The sequence below is a fragment of the Sus scrofa genome, chromosome 10 (genome assembly GCF_054392235.1).
Source record: "Sus scrofa isolate SSC_HxYL_T2T_F1_AM1 chromosome 10, Sscrofa_HxYL_maternal_Yorkshire_Landrace_v2.0, whole genome shotgun sequence".
NCBI lineage: Eukaryota > Metazoa > Chordata > Mammalia > Artiodactyla > Suidae > Sus > Sus scrofa.
In genome coordinates, this window is record NC_139392.1 from 33,610,807 (window position 1) to 33,625,901 (window position 15,095).

General features: G+C 37.9%; 1 long non-coding RNA gene across 3 annotated transcripts in view; it reads right to left on the reverse strand.

Annotated features, from left to right (window-relative positions):
- Window positions 1-1,457: 1,457 nt before the first annotated feature.
- Window positions 1,458-15,095, reverse strand: part of LOC110258203 (uncharacterized) — a 30,415-nt gene continuing 16,777 nt past the window's right edge. Inside the window, exons 3-6 of one of the 3 annotated variants that reach the window (XR_014818309.1) lie at window positions 9,287-9,432; window positions 8,001-8,117; window positions 6,996-7,121; window positions 1,458-1,660 (exon numbers count right to left, since the gene is read on the reverse strand). This is a non-coding gene — a long non-coding RNA (uncharacterized LOC110258203). Of the gene's footprint in view, window positions 1,661-6,995; window positions 7,122-8,000; window positions 8,118-9,286; window positions 9,433-15,095 lie in introns of those variants that run through there. The other 2 variants (XR_014818308.1, XR_014818310.1) reach the window with 2 other exon arrangements.

The window sequence follows — 15,095 nt, forward strand, 5'->3', positions numbered from 1 at the left end:
TGTTCCCCTTCTACCCTGCAAATTTGAGTTCAACCTCCCTCAACTTAAACCTCTCATTCCTTAGTTCAGTGAGACCACTGTGCTCTCTGTGGATTCCCCCACCTGCACCAGGCTGGAAAATGTCTCCAGGTCAAAAGTTGGAGATGTTCATTTCACCTGCTTTTCTTCTCTGAGATGAAAGCCCGATAGTGATTTTTTTTTTGTTTTTTTGTTTGTTTGTTTGTTTGTTTTTGCTTTTTAGGGCCACTCCTGCAGCATATGCAAGTTCCCAGACTAGGGGCTGAATTGCAGCTATAGCCTCCACAGCATAGCCACAGCAACTCAGGATCTGAGCCACTTCTGTGATCTACACCACAGCGCATGGTAAACACCTGGATCCTTAACCCACCAAGCGAGGCCAGGGATCGAACCGGCATCCTCATGGATACTAGTCAGGTTCATTTCTGCTGAGCCACGAGGGGAACTCCCCTATAGTATTTCTTGTAAAATGTCTGAAAACAGTTATTTTATAGTTTTTCCCACTTTTCTGGCTGTTTAAAGTGGGAGGACTAAATAGCTTGCCAGTTATTCCAACACAGCTAGAAGCAGAAGGACATAGATTTATTTTTACCTACTCTTTTTAAAAAATTGTATAGGCTTTTCTGACATTTGTATAACATGCAATGTTACGTTGTATGCAACTTCCAACTAAAAACTAGGCTAAAGAATTCCTCATAAAACTGGTAGCCAAGGCTAACTTTGAAATGCAGAAAAAAGTTTTGTGTTATATTCTAATACCTAAATTAGAAAAGTGATATGGCCTACTGATACTTTTAAAACTTTTTCATTTAGATAATTATGATTCACCTATTGGGCAATTCTTCCCCAAAAGTGACACTAAATGCTTTACAGTTTGAAAACATATTGAGCTAATAAATTTTATGTTTCACTTAAACTAACATACAAATGTTAAAATAAGAAGTCTGCTTATCAAAATTGTTATTAACTATATATCCCAAAGACATGTACATTATCAAATATATGTATAACCACTACGTCTGGATATTAAGCAATACACAGAAATAACTAACACCTGATATAGTTTATAAATATATTCTGTTCCTTACTTTTCCTTTTCAAAACATCACAAAATGCCAAGAAGTAAGTCTAACTTCCCAGTGTGAACTAACTATACTTTTCCAATGAGTTAACATGGTTAAATGATTTGCTTATGGTCACACAGGTAATAAGTTACATCCTGGGGTGTGAACTGAGATTTCCTTTATCAAATCATGGTAAATAACTTATTTTCACTGCAATAGCAACCCACCTCTAAGGTAAATGAGACGGTTTTTTTCAGAAATACATAATAATTTTACAAGCACTAAAATTAACAGAATCATTTACATAAAGCACTTTGTAAGATTTAGAGAGATTAAAAATAAATTTTAGAAATAGAATACACTAGACAAGCTTACTTGTTCCTGTAATATATGGTTTTCTTCCTGCAACTGATTAAGAACAGCGGTCTCTCCTTCACCAGCCTGAGTTTTTGCATAAAATCTTCTCTTTCCTTTTCTAGGAAAGAAATATTTTCTTTACTCTCCTGTAATAAGGCTTCAAGGTTCTGGATCTTTTGGTCCTTATCACCAAATTGACGAAGCACTTTTTCCCAATCATTCTGTAAAGAATTGAAAATTACTACGTTAAAAATAGAGAACTTAAAGTTATTCCTCATTATTCCTCAAACAAAATGACTCATAATAAATTTTAAGATTCATACCTTTAGTCTTACATGTTTACTAATCATTACATTTTAATATGGCAAATATAAGTAAATAATTATGACAATATAGTTAACAACATAACGCTATATTTTACATATATTTATATATGGGGGAGAGCTATCCTCACAGCATGTGGAAGTTTTCCAGCCAAGGATCAAACCCAAGCCACAGCAGCAACCCAAGCCACTGCAGTGACAACACCAGATCCTTAGTCTGTTGCTCCACACAAGAACTCCTAAATCTACGTTACTAACAAACTAGAATTTAACCAAAAATCCCTTCGATTAACCACATGCTTACTCTAACACTCTAACCTCACCACCTACTGTAATCCTGTTTAATCCATTTCAGACGCATGGGACTCCTCATTATTTCTGATCACACCAGGCACAATCCCACCTCAGAGCCTTTGCACTTTCTTCTACCTGGCACCTTCCCTACAGAGTCACGTGGCTCATCCCCTGGCCTTCAAATATCTGCTCAAATGTCAGCTTCTCAATCACATCTACCCTAATCAGTACATTTACAATCGCAGCCTTGGAGGTCCCATTGTGGTACAGTGGAAGTGAATCTGACTAATATCCATGAGGATGCAGGTTCAATCCCTGGCCTCACTCAGTGGGTTCAGGACCCAGTGTTGCCATGAGCTGTGGTGTAGGTCGCAGACAAGGCTCACATCCTGTGTTTCTTTGGCTGTGGCAGCAGCTATGGCTCTCATTCTGACCCCTAGCCTGGGAACTTCCATATGTCATGAGTGCAGCCCTAAGAAAGAAACACAAATGCTACTTTACCAATGCTCCCTCTCCTGAAGAGTTTTTTCTTCCCATAGCACTTATTTCTTCTAACATACTAAATAATTTATTTTCCATGTGTATCTGCCTCCCTCCACCCCCTCACAAGAACATACACTCCATGAAGATGAGGATTTTTGCCTGTTTTATTCACTTATGTATCCAAGACACATGTGCTCTAAGATATTTATTGAATGAATGGAAAAACAAGGGCTGCAGTCTAACAGACATACACTCATGAAGGTGCTTTCCAGTAACCCAGGAGGACCCTTCTATTGCTCCATCAAGCTTTCCTTCTTTTCTACTTTACCAAGGGCCTTCATGTTACCCAGCACATGTACAAACAGCCCACCTCTGGAACCACACCCTTGCATGTTTTGGGGCTACCTGACCCACAGCCTTTGCCTCTCTCTCCATCATTCCAGGAGAGCCAGAGAGCCTCCACCCAGAACAAGACCCTAACAGGCCTTCTGCAAATGTTACAGTAGCCCATCCCACCTTGCCGAGACAGAGTCAGCAACCACATAATACCCTCAACAATGTGTGCCAATATTAAAATAGGTGAAAACAGTTACTTTCAAACATGTTTCTCATCTATGCTTCCATCACAAAACAATGAAAAGCAACCAGGTTTACTCTGTGGTCATCCTCTGTTCCTGCCACTAATGACCCCTTTCTGCACATTGCACTAATCTTCTGGGACCATAGTGCAGGCCTGAGCTTTTTCCAGAACTAGCACTCTATTGCCAAGTCTACCTGAAATTTGGTTCTCCCTTTACAGGTACTGATTCCCCAACAGCCCCTTCTGATACATAAGGACCGTTCTGTTGGGCAAGCAGGAGGGGTTCACTTTTTCTAGATATTTTTTTTTATCATCATTATTCTCAACCTCAAGTAAAAGCTTAATGATGCTTTGGGAAGTACGTCATTCATTTATTCTACGCTCTGTCCTGTGTTGCTATCTATATATCCCTACCTCATTCACTGAAGATTTGAGACCTGATTTAGGCTTTCTTTCAATCCCAATTTCTGCCAATTTCCTGGGAAGTACAAAATACATAGAGAATTAAGAGTACAGCCTCAACCTTTACATCATCTTAATTTCCTGGACCTCTATGCATTCCATTCAATCACTCACATGCAGGATCTTACAGTCACTTGAAATTTTTCCAGATAAAAAACGTCAATCTATCCTACTCTGTGACCATACCTTCCTGACCATTTTTCAAGTTCATGACCTCGTTTCTGCTCTCCAGTGTCAGAGACACTGACCTCAATTTTCTGCTAGCTTTTTCAGCGTATGCCTAGCTTCCCTTGCTGAACCTCATGTATGGATGTGAACTAAGCTTAACTGTTTTTCATCTACATTCTCCATTTCCTTCTACCCCCAAATTTCCAACACAGCTGCCCCATAAAAGTCCAATCCTAGATCAGTGCTGCAATCTGCTTTCTCCACACCTACATTTCTAAACACTTTTAGAGCAAAATCACAAACTTCCACAGATTGGTGCCACCACAAATTTCTAGATTCCGTCCTCTATTATATACTCAGAATCACCTTTTCAATCCTGTCACTTGAATGGGGTTGTCATCTTCAAACATTCCCCTGAAAAACCACGTAAAAACTTAATCTCCAAATTCTTAATCTCCGCCTATCTAACATTCAGCTAGCTATACTACTCAAACTTTATCCAAAAAGGGGAGAGGAGCAAATCTTCAGGAATGATCAACTATAGTTTTTATTCCCCTTACCTATGAAATTATATATACACATACATAATTTTAAATTTATTCAAATACATACACATTTCCTCATGCTTCAAAGGATATCTTTCACAGGCTAAGTTCAAACTTACCATTACCCACTGTATCAGTGACATCCTAACTCATCAATACCTTATTTCTTTAGTCACCTCCCATTCTCCAATATCCTCAATTATTACCTCTCTACCATTCCCTTAGTTCTAGACTATAAACATATTCAGGTATCTCTGGTTCTCAAAAACATTTCTTAAACCAAGTCCCACTTCAGTTTCTGCCCAGTCTTTATACAATTCACATTTAAATTTCAAAAGTAATGCATATTTACTTTCCCAACTCCTTCACCTCTCACTTACTCATCAATCAAAAAATCAGACATTCTTGTCTATCACTTCATTGAAATTATGTTTAACAAGGTCACTCATTCTCAACTGCCTAGTCTAATGGATATCTTTCATTTATCATACTGGGCATCCTCACCACACACCCACATCTGAAGTTGCTGATTACTCCCAACTTTTGATTCTCCCTAGTCCTTGGGCTTTCCCTCTGCAAGTTCTCCTTGATTACTCTGATCATTCTCTCTTTCTCTGGGCTCTTCTTCCTCCACTCGTCCATCCCCTAAATGCTACTGTTCCCAAAATTCTTGTGTTACCAGTTGTCCACTTTTCTCACTATACTCTCACATCACATGTAATATTCCATTTACCCCATATATACAGATATCTCTCACAGATACTATATCTCCTTCAAGCTTTCAACTAGTATATCCCATAGGTGGCTCAAGACATGTCCAAAACAGAACTCATCATACTATCCTATAAAACAGCCATCTTTCTCACATACACTAACACAGGTGATGATACTTCCATGCACCATGCACCCAATGTTACCAGTCTGGAAGTCATTCCCTTTCTCTCTGATTCCCTACAGCTATTAAGTCAGTAAGTCCTATTTATCTCCAAAATATTATTCATACTGGTCCCCATGATGCTTTTTTCAACAATCACATAAACTAAGGACATGATTGTTTTTCATCTAAATCACCACATATATTAGTCTTTAACTGATCCTGTCTCAGAATATTTTCTCCAAAATCCATCTTTCCTATATCCACAAGAATAACCTATCTAAAGGTCACATCTTAAGACCATCAACACTCTTCTATCTTCAAGAAAGGCCTTCCATAAACTTACCCATGTCTAATACTCTGGCCTCTTCTCTAACTCATCTCTATATTATCCTTTAAGCTCCAGCAAAACCGAACCGTTTAGGTCATATCAGCTTCAGCATTCTTTTCCTTGTAACTTCTACTTGGAGTATACTACTATTACCACCTATGCAACACAGAAACATCTACACACCTTTGCAAAGACTGCCCTTTCTATGGAAATTTTCAGTAACTTTTTTCCAGATTCTACCTGAGTTAAACAACGATCCTCTACACTATCACAATAATTTTATGTACATATGTACATCAGAACTACACTCACTGCATTTCTCTAATTTGTTTCTAAGCTATTTCATAATGGAGACTTTGCCTGGCCTCTGTGCCATCCTTTTCTTCTTCCTCATCAGGGAATAAGAACTTCACTCTTTGGAGAGATTGGAATAAAGAACTAAGACTGTCTAACTCAGCCCTTCACTCTCCCTTTAGTTTATGAGACAAACTGCCTAACAGAAAGTAAACGGCTGTCATTTCCAGGTTCGTCTGGGACTGAACGAACAAATTTCATTCTGGGGTACATTATGAGAAATACCCCTTGATTGCAGACCAGTGCCAAATCCTCTACCTCAGCTTTACATACCCTTTTCTTTGCTACTCTTTATGGTAAAACTAGAGTCATCTATATTCAGTGTATCAATTTTTCTCCTCCCCTTTTCTCTGACGCTCTCCATTAGGCTTTGGCCCCTCCTTTTCTTTAAAAATTGCTCCTATCGATCAGTGTCATCCATGACCTCATGTTGTCAAATCCAATAGGATTCCCAGTCTTCACCTTGCTTGACCTCCATCTTTCTGACCACTCCATTGGAAATCCTTGGAATCATCCTTGACTTCTCTGTCAATACCCCATATCAATCTATCAGTACATCTGTCAGCTTTACCTTTAAAGTATATTTAGAATCTGACTGTTTATCACTACCTGTATCATTTCCACTCTTATCCATTTCTCATCTGGATTACTACAGCAGTCTCTTCGTTAATTTCTTTTATTCTACTCATGTGCCCCTACAGTCTATTCTCAATGCAGGGGCCAGAGGAATCCTGTGAAATTACAAGTCAGATCATGCTATTCCATTGCTCAGAACCCTCCCAAAATTTCTCATCTCATCCACAGTAAAATCCTTAAAACTACCTGTGAGGTTCAACATGTTCTGATCCCTTGGGATCTCTGCACCACTTCTACCTCTCTCATCTCTCTCACTCCATGCACTGGATTCCTGATGTTCCTTAGACATGCTCCTGCCTCGGAGCCTGTTAATGAACTAATGCTCTTCTGATATCCACGTGGCTCACACCCTCCTTTCCTTCAGGCCTTTCATCTTCTTAGGGAGGCCTTCCCTGGAAACCCTATCGCTGCAGTCCCACCTCAATTCCCCAGGTACTTCCTCTTCCCTTTTCTCACTGCCATAGCATTTACGGCCATCTGACATACTACACGTTTTGCCTATTTACCTGGGCTATTGTTTGCCTTCTTCACTAAGCTCCATGAGAGCAGACATTTTTGTTTGCTGTCTCTGAGGCCATATCCACAAAATCACTTCCTTGGCTGAGAGTAGACAGTAATACATATTTGTTGGACTGAATGAAAACAAAGAACAAATAAGTGAATATTCTCATCTCTATCCATCTGATTACCATGCCACTATCCAAACTCAGAAGGGAAAAAGAGGCCCGTTACTTATTACTTCCCTAAACTCCCGTACTGCTTCTGTGTGCATGTCATTAGACTACCTTTCCTAGATGGCAGGCATGACATCTTATGCAGCTTGATTTTCTGTGCTTACCACAGGGCCTGACACATGGTATTCGATAATATTCAACGAATTAACAAAAGACTGAAGGAGTAAATATAATGTCAAGGTCAAATTCATTTTAAACATTTGGGTACCACCTTACCCTTACAAAAATTTAACTTCTTCCAATCATCTGAGCTATACTATAGAATTGATACAAATTTAACTCAATCTCTTATATCTTCTATACCTGCAACTCCAACGTTCATACGATAGTTCTGAAGCAGGGAAGGATATGACCAATAAACAGTAAGTTCTAACGAAGGAAATGTTATTTCTTGCTAACTAAACCAAGAAATTTTATCTACATTTTCAATTTTTCATAAAGGTATTTTAAATAAATAACACTAATTTTTACATATAAATAAGAATTTAAATATTTTAAAGAAATTTAATAAATCTGTTTAAAGAAATTTAATAAATTTAAATTTTATATAAGTAAACCTATAACAGGAAATAAATCTGTTTATAATAAACATTTAATGTTTTAGAAAAAATTTTCAACATAGTAACCCAAAGAAAAAGATTTTCTAATTTTCCAGATAATGAAATTTATCAAAACCCTTCATAATCAAGTACTCTGCATTAACTAATTTCACCACAACACAGGATAATTATTTGGTTAATTTTTCTTTAAAAGGATAAAAATTCAAATAGAATTTACCTGAGCTTCTCAAAGTTTTGCCGTAGTGCTTTGCTGAAGAGCTTGTTGTTCTTGATGCTGTTGCTTTGTTTTATCTAACTGATGCTGCAATTCTGTGGAATTTGTTACTTTTTCCTTCTGCTTAAAAAAAATGACAAAGATATAATGCTATCATTTATAAATATCTGATATCACTTCAAATCTCACAATTCTAAAGTTTGAAGAGAAAACTAAATTCAGACAATATATAAAATCAATTTTAAAAGCAACATTACTTATTACTTATAAAATCTTAATCCTATGATTAAGAAATTATTCCAGGTATAGATTCTTACCCTGAGAAGAATAAAATTCTCTTCTCCAGATTAGCATTTAGTTTATTATTGTTTTTATGTACTAATATGAACAAGGAATTGATTACATACAGATTGTTGTAACAATAATCTAAATAACAGTATCAGTATTTGTTTTACTTCTAATAAAAGACATAATCTGATGTAGATATCTTTGAGTTTAACCAAACAACAGTTACCATTTTCAGTAACTACAGCTTAAATTAGGATAGTATTCGATCTCATGCTTAATTAAAAAAAAATCCTTAAATGCAAATTCAAAGTTCATATGCACCAACTACACGTCATCAATGCCCTCACCATCTGTTCATTTTTCAGTTTCATTAGAAACTCACTTTGGTTTTCTATTAGTGGGATAGGCATATTTCCTTACTGGGTGAGAAGACTCAAGCAGCCTGATAGAATCACCCTCAGAATTTTTCCTGCCTAAATTTTAAGAGTAGTCCTCTTTGTAATTTTCTTTCCTTTTTTTTTTTTTTTTTGGTCATTTTTTTTTGGGGGGGGGGCGGCACACCCATGGCATATGGAGGTTCCCAGGCTAGGGGTCAAATTGGAGCTACAGCTGGTGGCCTATGCCACAGCCACAGCCACACCAGTCCGAGCCATATCTGTGACCTACACCACAGCTCATGGCAACGCCGGATCCTTAACCCACTGAGCAAGGCCAGGGATGGAACCTGCAACCTGATGGTTCCTAGTTGGATTCATTTCCACTGCACCAAGACAGGAACTCCCCTTTTTGTAATTTTCAATGAGAGCTTTAAGGAATACAAACACAACAAAATGACTTAATGTAGTTAATAAGCAGGATGTTATTATTGGGGAGAAATGAAAGACACAACTTAATGTTTTTAAAAAACCCAACTAAGCACTTGAAAATAAAGACTGAACACAAAAATATTTAAGACGCCTCAAATCTAACAATAAATGTACTAAAAAAACTCATTTACATACAAACTTTTTCTAAACGAGAAAGTTTGAGGTGTAGATCAACCACTTGTTCTTTATCCATCAACTTTCCACTTGAAAGCTGCCTGTTCTTTCAGCATACCATGAGCTTCCCCTAGATGGCGCTCTGTCTCCAGAAGTTTGCTATGTAACTGTAGAAAAGGCAAAAAGTAGGTACATATGTATAAACACACGTATACTCACCACCATTAATACCACTACCTACTTTCCAGTGTTTTATTTTTCACCAACATAAACATATTAATTTTCATGATACTTTGGAGGAAACTGAAATCCAACTGACTTTTAATCATATAACTGATGATGAATTACATAAAGCTATAATCGAACATCAGTTTTTAGGTATTTTGCTCCCTTTAAAAAAAAAGGGAACTTGAGGCTCTTGTTAAGACATAAATGTTGCAATCACTTAAGGAACTTAAAATAATTAAACTTAAAAATTAAGACACTTAAGGCACACTCAGTCCTACTCTTTAGTTTTTTTCTGTCTGTTTTTTGCTTTTTAGGGCCACACCCACAGCATATGGAATCTCCCAGGCTAGGGGTTGAATCAGAGCTGCAGATGCTGGCCTACACCACAGCCACAGCAATGCCAGATCCGAGCCATGTCTGCAACCTACACCACAGTTTATGGCAACGCTGGATCTTTAATCCACTGAGTGAGGCCAGGAATCAAACACAGCATCCTCTTGGATAGTAGTTGGATTCAATACCACTGAGCCACAATGGGAACTACCTCCACTGTATTTTTTTTTTAATTCCAGTGGTTCTTTTTGTCTTTCCATAGTTATGAACTACCAACACTGACGTCTTACATTTGGATACTGAATAGAGCACAACACATTCCAAGTCCTTGACATGGCACACAATTTCTAAATAAGACAGAGGAAAGAATATTTTCTTAAAATAGTAGGTGATTCTCCTTCATTAACTTTAAAATTGCTAGCAAGCTAAAACTAAAGGAGAACTTTGTCTTGGAGCTAAGAATTAGCACTTTTTCAAATTCCTAATTTTCTCTGAATCTACCAGAAATTACAGCCACTTTCTCTTGTGGGATTGGCCAGTAGTGGATCTATTTAAAAAAAAAAATTAAGGTAGTATTAATTTTACTTATTTACATATCTATATTTTTTTATGGCTGCACCCATGGCATATGTAAGCTCCCAGGCCAAGGATTGAGTCCAAGCTGCAGCTGGCAATGCCAGATCCTTTAACCCACTGCACTGGACCAGGGATCAAATCCGCACCTCTGCCGTGACCTAAACCACTGAAGTTGTATTCTTAACCCACTGTGCCACAGCAGGAACTTCTATAATAATTTTAGAAGAATTACTGCACAAGTGCTGGGAGTGTAGAATAAAAAACAGAGGCATGGAGATAAGAATGCAAGACATTTGGCAAGGCTTATACACTGAGAGTGCTTCTACACTCCAGCCTCTTAACACATTAAATTGAAACTCAGCACACGCCTCAGCAAAACTGATTATTAGTAACAGGTACTCTACAATTACTTTCAATCAAATCTATTCATGTTAACTCTCAAAATACTAAGACTCTACATCCTTTGTGTCACATATACAATTACATGCTCTATATTTGCATATTTCTCCATAAAAATTCATAGCTGGCAAGGAAAAATAAAGTTATATCAGAAAAGTGGACACCTACTATTTTCCTGTGCTATGGAACAACTTGTGTATCAAAATATATCCTATCCTTAATAAAGAAAACTAAAGTGTATTTCTAATGTAAAACATACTTTCATCTAGCTAAAACAGCAATCAGTAACAAAGCGAAGGCATTAATTTTACTCTTGTCCTTAGCCAGCACACTGATGAATTTCTCCTTTTTCTTCTTCTTAAAATGCAGCGAATTAGCACTGTAATAGCTACCCAAACCCTCTTCTACTCATTACAAGAACTGGATCCAATCCTGAAATATATGAAAGCCTTCAAAGTAAACTCCTATTTCAAGCATCTAAGTGCTTCATCTCTTGTAAACAGGCATTACCCATTTAGTTCCTGAACTTGCTGGATCAGACTCTCCCAATATCATTATTAACACAGAGATAATCATCAGACTTCTCCCCTAGATGTTTAGATTTAGTACATTTGAGCTGAAGCCCAGAAATCCCTATTTTCATATCAAGAATCATATGACCTTAATTTCAGGAAAGTTCAGTAATCACTTGCCAAAAAGTAACACTTTAGGAGTTCTGTTTGTGGCTCAGAGGTTAAGGAACCCAAATAGGATCCATGAGGATTCAGGTTAGATCCCTAGCCTTGCTCAGTGGGTTAAGGATCCCGCATTGCTATGGCTGTGGCTTAGGTCAGCAGCTGTAGCTCTGATTCAACCCCTAGCCTGGGAACTTCCATATGCCACAGGTGTGGCCCTAAAAAGGCAAAAGACAAAAAATAAATAAAAATTAAAAAAAATAAAAATAAAAAGCAGCCAATTCTCAGTTTCAATTACAAAGTACAATTACAGAGGAAACATTCAAAAACACCAATAGGCCTATGTCGGAGATAATGATTTTACTGAATCAAGGATAAGCCCTTGATATTTGTAATTTCTTAAGTCTCCCAGGTGATTCTCATGTGCAGACAGAATAAAGAATCACCAAATTAAAGGCAACTGCTGCCGAGAAGTGAAGATTTATAAAAGGGGTTATAATAAATATATTTATATCTAGACAGATATGTAATAAATAACTTTGTCATTCATTGCTATATAATTCCTAATAAATCCCTAATTTTTAAGAATTGAATCTCAAATCAAAGCTGCCCAAGGGTGCAAGCAGGCCAAAGTCACTTAAGCAATAACATCTATACCATTTTAGAGTAATTATGTTAAGGAAAAAGAATAAATTAAAAATAAAAATAATATATGTTTGTATTATTAATAGAATGGTCTTTCCCAAAGTTACATTTTGAGATATTTCCATAGACATATATGTTCTCTAAGAAATTCAGTATGTAAAATTATATACATAATTCTTTATTCATTATAATTAAATAATGTTTACCAAGTGCCAGGCCTATTCTAAATGCTTCATGAATATTAACCAATTTAATCCTTATAATAACCCTATGTCCACAATAATAAGAATAACCCATAATTTTCTTCATTTGATAGATGAGCAAACTGAGACACAAACGAAATAACTTGTCAAAGCTTACACAGCTTGTAGGCCACAGAACTGGAACTCAAGCAGGGTTCTTAAATCCACACTTACAAAAACACTATGCTATTTGAGATGGCATGTTAGATCATTTTTAAAAATTAAGTTGGATATAGAGGTGGGGGAATGGGAGATACAAATTAGTGGGTATAATACAGGCTCAAGGAAATATTGTACAACACAGGCAATACAGCCAGTATTTTTAAAACTGTTTAAAATTTTTAAAAATTAACAAATTAAACTAATGACATCTAATTTTTTAATTACATAAGATCACAATCTATACATCTGTGGCTATTTCAGTGTGTTCACAAACACAAGAATATGAAGAATACAGGCTACTTCATTTTTCAAGTCCTTTGTTGACAATTGCCAAATATCTGTTTTTGGCAGGACTGAAATGGAAGCTAAGGAATCAGGAGAGAACAAAACAAATTCAGTTCATCCTCACAGTCTTTAAGGACATTGAAAGAAGGTTTAAGGTGAGGTTCACTTTCATTTTTCCAAACAGTATTTACTGAAAGCCCTAAGTATAGAGGTTGAAAGAGTGCAGAATTAAAAAAAAATCCTCAAATTAAAGAGCTCACACTCCAGTGGGAATGGTAGACAATATGCAAGTAAACAACTAATTATACAACATACAGTACTATAAAGAAGAAAGAAGACACTTGCTAAAATAAGCATTTCCAGAGTAAATGGAAAACAAGCTATTTAAATAGAGAGGTCCATGGAGTTCCTGTCGTGGCTCAATGGAAGTGAATCTGACTAGCATCCATGAGGATGCACGTCTGATCCCTGGCCTTGCTCAGTGGGTTAAGGATGCAGTGTTGCCATGAGCTGTGGTGTAGGTCACAGACGCAGCTCAGATTTGGTGTTGCTTGGCTGGATCTGGCCAGGAGCTGGATCTGGCTGGGGTGCAGGACAGCAGCTGCAGCTCCAATTCAACCCCTAGCCTGGGAACCTCCATATGCCACAGGTGTGGCCCTACAATAAATAAATAAAGTGGTCCTAGAAGGCTTTATTGAGGAAACAACACCTGAGTAAGCCTTAAGAAGAACTGAAGTCAACAGAACACTAAGTCATTGGGTGCCCATGAGCCAGTGAGACTAGACTCGGCACAGAGGACAAGATATAAATAGTTATTGCACTTGGCTAGACCCTCCAGGATACTGTTGAATAGAAGTAGCGAAAAGTGGAGATCCTTGATCTCATGGGAGAGAACATTCAGATTCTCACCATTACACAAGGGGGAAGAAGAAAAATTTATTGGTCACTAATTCAGAGCCAACAATAGCATCCTGCTAAAGACCACCCTGACTTTGTTATGTGTGGACAGGACTGCAAGGGAACATGGGAAACTGAACATATTTGACAGAGACAAGATTCCAGAGTAAAAGGACTCAAGATCACCTCCTCTCACAAAAACACCAAAATTACAACTAACTGTTGAAGACCCATCAACAAAATAGACTGGAAGGTACCAAAAAAGACATCCTATATCCAAAGACGCAAAAGAAGTCACATCAAGATAGTAGGAGGGGTGCTTTCATGATATAAACAATCTAGTCAGCGGGTGACCCACAGACTGGAAAATAACTACATTGCAGAGGCTCTTCTACAGGAGGGAAAATTTGGAGCTCCACATTGGGTTCCCATGCCTGGGGGGTCTGGCATTGGGAGGAGGATGCCCTGGAGCACTTGGCATTGAAGGCCAGTGAGGCTTAAGCACAGGAGCTCCACAGGACTCAGGGAGACACACAGGCTTTCATGTGCACTGGATCACAGGACAAAGCAGGGACTCTATAGGAATATGGATCAAGCCCACTGGGAGTTCTTGGAGGATCTCTTTGGAGAGCAGGGGTAGTCATGACTCACTGTGGGGGCAGGACATTGGAGACAGGGGTCCCAGAAATAATCATCTGTGTGAGCTCCCCTGAGGCTGCCACTTTGGAAAAATTTGGCCATACCCATCAGGGCTGAGAGGCCCCAGGCCAGACAACAAACAGGGTGGGAACACAGCTCCACACATCAGCAAATAGGCTGCCCCCAATCACACCCAGAGGCAAAGCCCCACCCACCAGAGGGATAAGAACCAGCTCCACCTACCAGGGGGCAGTCACCAGTCCCTGCCATCAGGAAGCCCCTGTATCAATCAACTTCACCCACAAACAGGCAGACTCCACAAGAAAGAGAGGCTACAACCCTCTAACCTGCAGAAAAGAGACCACACAAAAAGTTCTACAAAATGAAAAGTCAGAGAAACATGAGTCTGATGAAGGAACAAGACAAAACCCCAGAAGAACAGCTAAATGAAGTGGAGATAGGAAACCTGTCTGAAAAATACTTCAGAGTAATTCTAGTAAGGATGATCCAAGATTTGGGGAAAAAAATAGAGGCAAAGGTCGATGAATTAGAAGAAACATTCAAGAAAGGAATAGAAGATTTAAATATTCAACAAGCAGAGATGATCAACACAATAGCTGAAATACAAAATTCACTAGAAGAAAACAATAGCATGATACAGGAGGCAGAAGAACAAATAAGCGAGGTGGAAGACAGACTGGTAGAAATCACTGATGTGGAACAGAATAAAGAAAAAAGAATGAAAAGAAT